This window comes from Lepus europaeus, chromosome 14, assembly GCF_033115175.1.
Source record: "Lepus europaeus isolate LE1 chromosome 14, mLepTim1.pri, whole genome shotgun sequence".
Classification (NCBI taxonomy): domain Eukaryota; kingdom Metazoa; phylum Chordata; class Mammalia; order Lagomorpha; family Leporidae; genus Lepus; species Lepus europaeus.
In genome coordinates this window covers 59,835,328-59,844,160 of record NC_084840.1, presented here as the reverse complement: position 1 = coordinate 59,844,160, position 8,833 = coordinate 59,835,328, and the positions used below count along the sequence as shown (strand labels likewise).

The window sequence follows — 8,833 nt, the reverse complement described above, 5'->3', positions numbered from 1 at the left end:
CTCCTCTTCTCATCCAGCTCTCTGCTATGGCCTGGGAGGGCAGTGGAGGATGGCCCAAGTCCTAGGGCCATTGCACCCACGTGGGAGACCAGGAAGAAGCTCCTGGCTCCTGGTTTTGGATCGGCGCAGCTCCAGCAGTTGCGGCCATCTGGGGAGTGAACCAGCGGATGGAAGACCTCTCTCTCTGTGTCTACCTCTCTGTAACTCTTTCAAATAAATAAAATAAATCTTTTAAAAAAAGACCACACTAACTTTGAGCACCTGATCTTGACTTTATATATCATTGTTGTCATACAGTTTTATTGTTTATTGACAAATACAATAGGTTTGTATATATCAGTTTTTTATCCTGCAACCTTAAAAAATTCATCTATTAGTTACAGTAATTTTATATAATTTCATCAAGCTCTACAAACTAGATCTTTTTTTTAAAAGATTTATAACAGCTGGATGGGAAGAGGAGCAGCCGGGACATGAACTGGCTGGTGCCACAGGCAGAGACTTAGCGTACCTACTATGCTACAGCAACGACCACGATTTTTACTTTTTTTTTTTTTTTTGACAGGCAGAGTGGACAGTGAGAGAGAGAGAGAGACAGAGAGAAAGGTCTTCCTTTGCTGTTGGTTCACCCTCCAATGGCCGCTGCAGCTGGCGCGCTGCAGCTGGCACACCGCAATGATCCGAAGCCAGGAGCCAGGTGCTTCTCCTGGTCTCCCATGCGGGTGCAGGGCCCGAGGACCTGGGCCATCCTCCAATACACTCCCGGGCCACAGCAGAGAGCTGGACAGGAAGAGGAGCAACCGGGACAGAATCTGGCGCCCCAACCGAGACTAGAACCTGGTGTGCTGGCGCCGCAGGCAGAGGATTAGCCTATTGAGCCGCGGCGGTGGCCAATTTTTACTTTTCTTTCAATATGGATGACTTTTACTTGTTTTTCTTGCTGTATTATGCCAGCTACAATCTCCAGTATGGTGTTGAATGGAATTGGTGAGAGTGAAACCCTTGTCTTTCTCCTGACAGCAGAGGATTCAATATGGCATTATTGAGTATAACATTAGCTGTTGTTTAATTTTTTTTAAATCAGGTTGAGGATGTTCCTTTATATTCCTAGTTTACTGAGAGTTTTTATCAGTAATGGACTTAAATTTTTTTTTCTAGATTAGTATTTATTTGTTTGAGATGGAGAGAACATTACCATCTAAATGCTAACATCAGAAGGACCAGGCCTGGGCCAAAGCCAGGAGCTGGGAATTCAACCCAGGTCTTCTGTGTGGGTGGCAGGAACCCAATTACTTGAGCCATCCTTGCTAGCCCTGTCCATGGAGAAAGCAGAAGCATTCCCAGAGCCAGCTGCCTGTAGGCATTCTGCCTTATTGGTTTGAGCCCTAGAGCCTGTGATAGAGTTGAGGGGTGGGAGTGTGTCACAGTCCTAGGTCGGTGTCCAGCCTCCTGCCAACTCTCCAGGCCAGATTCAAGTCAGTGGGGAATGCAGATTTATCCCCCTGAAAAAATCCCCTAGCTGCACATGAGTGTGCGCGAGCCACTGCAGCCACTACTTGTATTAAGATGCAACTTTCTCCCTACTGGTTCCCCGGTGTCCTTGTAAGGGGATGGGGAAAAAGAAATGTGCTTTTCCTTCACTGGATTAGGTGGGTACCCTGTCCCTTACTAAGGCCCAGACTGGACTCAAAGTCACTGTGGGCTACAAGATTCTCCCCCAGGGTAATATTTTTTTTCATTTCTGTTTTTAATGAAAGCTGCATATATAAGATGATTTTATTCTTGCATCTTCTCCATCGTTTCTTCCTTGTATTTGCCCTTCTCCTTTCCTACTTGACGAGACTTCGCTTTCCGTTCCAGGATCTTTTTGCAGTCTTTGTCCAGCTTTAGCCTAGTGATAACCACCTTGCTGGGGTGAATGCCCACATGGACAGTTGTGCCATTGGCCTTTTCTTGCTGCACCCGCTCAATGTAGATGACGTATTTCTTCCTGTAAACCTGGACTACTTTGCCAATTTGCTGGCCCTTGTAGTGTCCTCAAGCAATTTGCACTTCATCATCCTTTCGGATAGGCATGGATCGCACGTTGTACTTCTGTCTCAGCTCTTTGGAAATGAGAGAAGACATAATCTTCTGGCAAATGTGGGAAGGGGCATTGAAATGCCTTTTCCGGTTCTTGCTCCAATCAGAAGTCACAAAGGGGTTGAACTTCATTTTGGCAGCTGCCGCTCCGGCGATGGCCACCAAAGGGAAAAGCCCCCAGGGCAATATTACCAGTGACATGTACTGCCACAGTCTGCTCTCACTTCACTCTCAGAGGATGGTATCTCCTCCAGCCCCCAACAGCAGGAGTCACAGGTGTTGTCCCCACTTGCTGCTGTGTGTACTGTCCAGGCTGCTCCATGGTGTCCCTCTTCTTTCTGTAGAGTTTCCACTGTAAACTTCTCTCCAACTTTCCCCTGGAAATGCACTTCCTTCATTTTTCTTCTGTTACCTTCTCTTGGTCAAAATCAGCATGTCTTTTCCCTGTTCAGCCATCTCAGAGTCCCTGATAACTCAGTTTTAGAATGAGATGGTGTTGAAGATGAAGCCCACAGTGGGAAATCATCCCCATCAATTTATGAGTAACCAAAGTATTCTTGTTTGTGCCCTATTTGGAGAAGACTAATGATTAATAGCAGAAGCAATAGCCAATACCATAGACAACTCCATTTCCTCAATGAACACAATTCTGACTGAAAAACTAAAGTGAGCAAACTTTATGCGGAATGGGTACTAAAACTGTTATACCCATGTCAACTGCAGATGAGAACAGAATTTTCAACAGAAATTTTAAACAAGTGAGATCAATATCCTGATACATTTCATCAGAGAATTGTCATAGGTGATAACACATGGCTCTACCAGTATAGTCCTGAAGACAAAGCACAATCAAAGCAGTGGTTACTCAGGGATAGAAGTGGTCTTGTCAAAGAAAGAGGGACCAGTCAAGAGCAAAGCTCAGGGGCCACAGTGTTTTTTGGTTGTACAAGGCATTTTTCTTGTTGACCAAATAAGAGGGCCAAATAACAATAATATCTACTTCTTATGAGAGGGTTTTGAGAAAGTAAGCCAAAGGCTTAGCAGTAAAAATATCTGTGAAAGCTTCACCAGAGAGCCCTTCACCACCACAATGTATCCGCTTATTCCTCTCATCAAATGAGTACAATGTTGTGCAGTTTCTATGGGAAATCATTCAGCATCCACCTTGTAGTCCTCATGCAGTGCCTTCTGACCTCTTTTAATTTATTAACCTTAAAAATTTTTTAGAGGGCACCCATTTTCTTCAGTCAATAATGTAAAAAAAAAAAAAAAGAAAAAACACAAAAACCCTGTATCGATAGGGTTAAATTCCCAGGCCCCTCCATACTTCAGGGATGCAGTAAATGCCTGGTACCATTGTCTGCAAAGATATCTTGAAATTGATGGAACTTAGGTTGAGAAATAAAAGTTTATTTATTTATTTATTTTAAAGATTTATTTATTTATTTGAGTCAGAGTTACACAGAGAGAGAAGGAGAGGCAGAGAGAGAAAGAGAGGGAGAGGGGAAAAAAGAAAAAGAGAGAGAAATTCTTCCATCCGCTGATTCACTCCCCAACTGGCCACAACGGCCAGAGCTGTGCCAATCTGAAGCCAAGAGCTTCTTCCAGGTCTCCCATGCCGGTGCAGGGGCTCAAGGACTTGGGCCATCCTCCACTGCTTTCCCAAGCCAGGGCAGAGAGAGCTGGATCAGAAATGGAGCAGCCGGGACTAGAACCAGCACCGACATGGGATGCCAGCACCGCAGGCAGTGGCTTGACCGGCTACTCTGCAGTGCTGGCTCCATAAAAGCTTATTTTATAGTTTTTGTTACTTTAATTCTATTTCCATGAATCTTTGAAGTCCCCTCTTACATGAGTATATCTTTAACTTATCAGATTCATATTTATGTTAAGCAATCACTTTGTAAATAATATTCAAGCCTTCCAATGCTATAGTTCTGTTCCTTCCTTTCTGAACTTTGTGCAATTGTTGCCATCTGCTTTACTTTTCCATATGTGATATGACATTGCTGTTTTTCTAAGCTTTAAATTCTTTCTAAGAGGTTTCAATAATAAGAAAAAAACCTTACATTTGCCCATGTTGTGATCCTTTCTCGTGCTTTTTAATTTGTGTAGATCCACATTTCCATCTGGTATCATTTTCCTTCTACTGGAAGGACTTATTATTTTTAAAAATATTTATTTTTTTTGAAAGAATGACAGAGAGGAAGAGGTGGGGAGATCTTCCATCTGGTGTTTCACTCCCTAAATGGGGCTAGACCAGACCAAAGCCAGGTTCTGGAGCTCCATCCAGGTCTCACAGGGTGACAGGGGTTCAAGTACTTGGATCATCTTCTGCTGCTTTCCCAAACACATTGGCAGGGAGCTGGATCTGAAGCAGAGCAGCCGAGACCTGAACCAGTGCTCTGATATTGGCTTGCCAGCATTGCAAGCAGAGGTTCCTGCACCACAACACCAGCCTCTTGCAGGACTTTTTTAATACCTTTTTGCTTATGGCAAATTCCTTCAGCTTTATTTTGAAAGATATTCTGAGAGCAGAATTCTGGGTTTACAATGTTTTTCAATACTTGAAGATGATACTCCACTGCCTTTTGGCTTGCATTGTTTCTAGTGAGAAACCTGTTGTATTCCTGATCTGTTTACAGCCAGTCTTCTGTGTATAACACATTCCCCCACCTTGATACTTTTCAGCTTTTCTTTTTGTCAGTGATTCTGAGAAATATGATGTGGTTTATTTTCATGTCTCTTCTACTTTTGGTTCACAAGTGTCTTGGCTGTATGCACCTTCATCAAATTTGAGAAATTTCAGCCATTGTTTCCTCAAGTATTTTTTCTGTGCCCTGCTAACTGTTCTTCTTCAGAGATTCCAGTTACTCGTGTATTAGGCTGATTGACGTCTTACCACTTATGGATGTTTGTTTTTGTTTTTGAAATTCTCTTTTCTTGCTTTTTTAAATTTTCAATAATTTCTTCTACTAAGTCTTCAAGTTCACTAATTCTTCTGATGACCATTTTAAACTGAATTCTTGGCTTGAGGTTTATGGAAGTGTGATTTTTGATGTCCAAACTAATGTGAGAGCCAACCTGCATTTAGGAATTCTTCTCCTTTTCACTGAACACCAATATTTATTTATTTATTTTATATATATTTTTTTGGATAGGCAGAATTAGACAGTGAGAGAGAGAGAGAGAGAGAGAGAGAGAAAGGTCTTCCTTCGTTGGTTCACCCCACAAGTGGCTGCTACAGCCGGCACACTGCGCCAATCCGAAGCCAGGAGCCAGGTGCTTCCTCCTGGTCTCCCATGGGGTGCAGGGCCCAAGGACCTTTGCCATCCTCCACTGCCTTCCCAGGCCACAGCAGAGAGCTGGACTGGAAGAGGAGTAACCAGGACAGAACTGGCGCCCCAACCGGGACTAGAACCCCTGGGTGCCGGTGCCGCAGGCGGAGGATTAGCCTAGTGAGCCACGGTGCCAGCCAAACATCAGCATTTAAAATAGAACATCTTTGTTAGCCCTCTGTCAGCAATCCAAGTTCCCCATTTACTGATTATATAGTCCTTTGAGGTTTTTGCTTTTTAAAATGTGTCCTTCCTTCCTTCCTTCCTTCCTTCCTTCCTTCCTTCCTTCTTTCTCTTTCTTTTTTCTTTCTTTCTTTCCTTCCTTCTTTCTTTCTTTCTTTCTTTCTTTCTTTCTTTCTTTCTTTCTTTCTTTCTTTCTTTCTTTCTTTCTTTCTTTCTTTGAAAAAGAAAGGCAGAGTGACAAGAGAGGAGAAAGAGGGAGAGAGGGAGTGAGAGAGGGTGAGGGAAAAGGAGAGAGAGAGAGAGAGAGAGAGAGAGATTCCATTTACTGGTTTACTTCCCAGTGACCTCAATAGCTGGACTGGGAGCTGGGAATTCCATTTGGGTCTCCCATGTAGGCAGCAGGAATCCAAGTACCTGGGCCATCATCTGCTGCCTTCCAAGCATAGTAGCAGGAAGCTAATCGTAGGCATTCTGATATGGGATGTGAGGTCCTTGGGGGGGCAATTTAACCCATTGCACTACAATATCTGCCCTGGGGGCTCAGCTTTTTGAAATAGAGTCTTGTATTAGAATTTTCTATTGAGTATACCTAGCCTTTGTCTTTTGTGTTTTGTACTATACCCATGAAATTCCACTCTTTTACTTGTTTCTATTTTTTTAAGCAAATTCCAAGGCTGAAATGTGACTTTTGGTGTTTACATTATCACAGCTCCTACTTACACTTGGGTATCTCTTACTTTATTTCCAGCTCATCTATGCATTTATGAAGATGTTTTTAAATATTTCACTCAGTATTTTAATTTACTTATTTTATTGAAATTCTTTCAGTCTTCAGTCCCCATTAGAAAAGTTCTGACATTGCCCAGATGAGATAGTGAATTGAGGGAGGATGAAAGAGGCCTTCTCATTATCTCATAAATCTTATATGCAGGTAATTATCTCTTTCTCTAAACATAACCTATTAATTTCTCAAAGTACGTTGTTCTATTATCTGTAGCGTCAAAGCTATCCTCTTTTTAAAAAGTTTCTCTCCTGTGGTATCAAAAACTTACAAAGTTATTTTGCATATAATATTTCACTTATTTTTCGTAGGAATTATTCACATTTTACAGCTGGGAAAGCTAAAGCTTGGAGACTAATGTGCCCAGCATCACACAGGTGTTAGTGATAACGGTTTTTAATTTAAATTCTCAAGGTACAAATATGATTCTTACAATGAATTATTTGTTTATATATGTTCAATTTATATTTTTAAAGCTTAAACTCACTTAACTAGTTGATCTAATCAAAGGTTTTATGCTCAGCATAGACTGTTTATGTTTTTATTTTTTATTGTTATTTTTTAGTTTATTTATTTATTTATTTATTTGACAGGTAGAGTTTACAGACAGTGTGAGAGAGAGACAGAGAGCAAGGTCTTCCTCCCATTGGTTCACTCCCCAAATGGCTGCTATGGCCAGCACTGCGCCCATCTGAAGCCAGGAGCCAGGAGCTTCTTCCTGGTCTCCCACGCGGGAGCAGGGCCCAAGCACTTGGACCATCCTCCACTGCCCTTCCAGGCCACAGCAGAGAGCTGGACTGGAAGAGGAACAACCGGGTCTAGAACTGGGCGCCCATATGGGATGCCGATGCCACAGGTGGAGGATTAATCTAGTGCGCCATGGCACCAGCCCCAGCATAGACTGTTTAAATATGGCACTTCTCAAACTTTAATGTGCATTCAAATCAGTGGTGATCTTGTTAAAATCTTGTTTAAAAAAACTGTGAATTCCCAAGCTGTACTATGTAAAAAGCTCACAGGTGCTGCTGTGGAGGTCTGCACATGGCAGCATTTTAAGTTGCAAGGATTCAGCAGTTTTTTTCCAAACAAACAAGGATCTATGGTGTGAGGGGGAGTAGAGTGTCTTACAAATGTCCTGGACTAAGGATAAGTATCAGGTAACATAGACTCTTAAAACAACCACAAAACTGGCAGGATGCTAGAACTTGAAGTGACATTAGATTTTCTAACCCAGGTTTTTCATTTTCAACAAGTATGGAAATAGAGCTCCTTAAAAAGGTAAGGAAAGCTGCCTGTGGTTTCGTAACTGGCAGGACCAGAGCTTGAGTCAACCTGGCTGCTATGCTGCATCTTTTCTGCCGCTGACACCAGTGATAGTCAGAGCTGGGGCTGGCCCCTTTATTTCCCAGCCTCAGTATTTTTTATGTTTAAAATGAGAGAGCTGGGCCGGCGCCGGGGCTCACTTGGTTAATCCTCCACCTGCGGCGCCGGCATCCCATATGGGCACCCGGTTCTAGTCCCAGTTGCTCCTCTTCCAGTCCAGCTCTCTGCTGTGGCCCGGGAAGGCAGCAGAAGATGGCCCAAGTGCTTGGACCCCTGCACGCACATGGGAGACCTAGAAGAAGCTCAAAGCTCCTGGCTTTGGATCAGCTCAGCAACATCCATTGCGGCCATTTGAGGAGTGAACCAGTGGATGGAAGATCTCTCTTTGTTACTCCTTCTCTCTCACTGTCTGTGAAAAAAAGAAAAAGATATACTTAAGATGCATTGTCTTGGATAAAGGAAATAAAACTTCCTGGTGATTTTACAATTTTCCAGAAAACAAGCACGTCTGAACATTCAGAAAACACGAATAATGACAGCATATTAGCTAGTACCACATATGAAACAAAGAAGACTAAAATAGAATAGTACATTTTCAGGCTTTCTGCCAAAAAACAACTAGAATTTTGGTAAATTCAGAGATCCATGTATTCCAATTCCAATTTCAACACACAATAACTATTAATAATACCTATTAATGAAAATTTGTCCTACCAATTGGCTTTGTCCTGAGCCTAGAACCTCATCTATGCATACATTCTTGAGTAGCACATTCTCAACGAAAAAGTTCATCCAGGGGCCAGCACTGTGGTGCAGCAGGTTAAACCCCAGCCTATAGCCCTGGCGTCCCATATGGGTGCCAGTTGAAGTCCTGGCTGCACTACTGCTGATCCAAGTCCCTGCTAATGCTCCTAGGAAAGCAGCTGAGGATGGTCCAAGTCCTTGGACCCCTGTACCCATGTGGGAGACCTGGAAAAAGCTCCTGGCTCCTGGCTTCAAATTGGCTCAGCTCTGGTCATCGCAGCCATCTGGGGTGTGAACCAGTGGATGGAAGACCACTCTCTGTGCGTGTGTCTCTAACTCTCTGTAAATCTCTTTCAAATAAAAATAACAATAAATATTCAAA

The 8,833-nt window shown here is 42.9% G+C and overlaps 1 pseudogene; it reads right to left on the bottom strand.

The window, feature by feature from the left end:
• Positions 1-1,728: 1,728 nt before the first annotated feature.
• LOC133773799 (large ribosomal subunit protein uL24-like) lies at positions 1,729-2,252 on the bottom strand (annotated as a pseudogene).
• Positions 2,253-8,833: the final 6,581 nt, after the last annotated feature.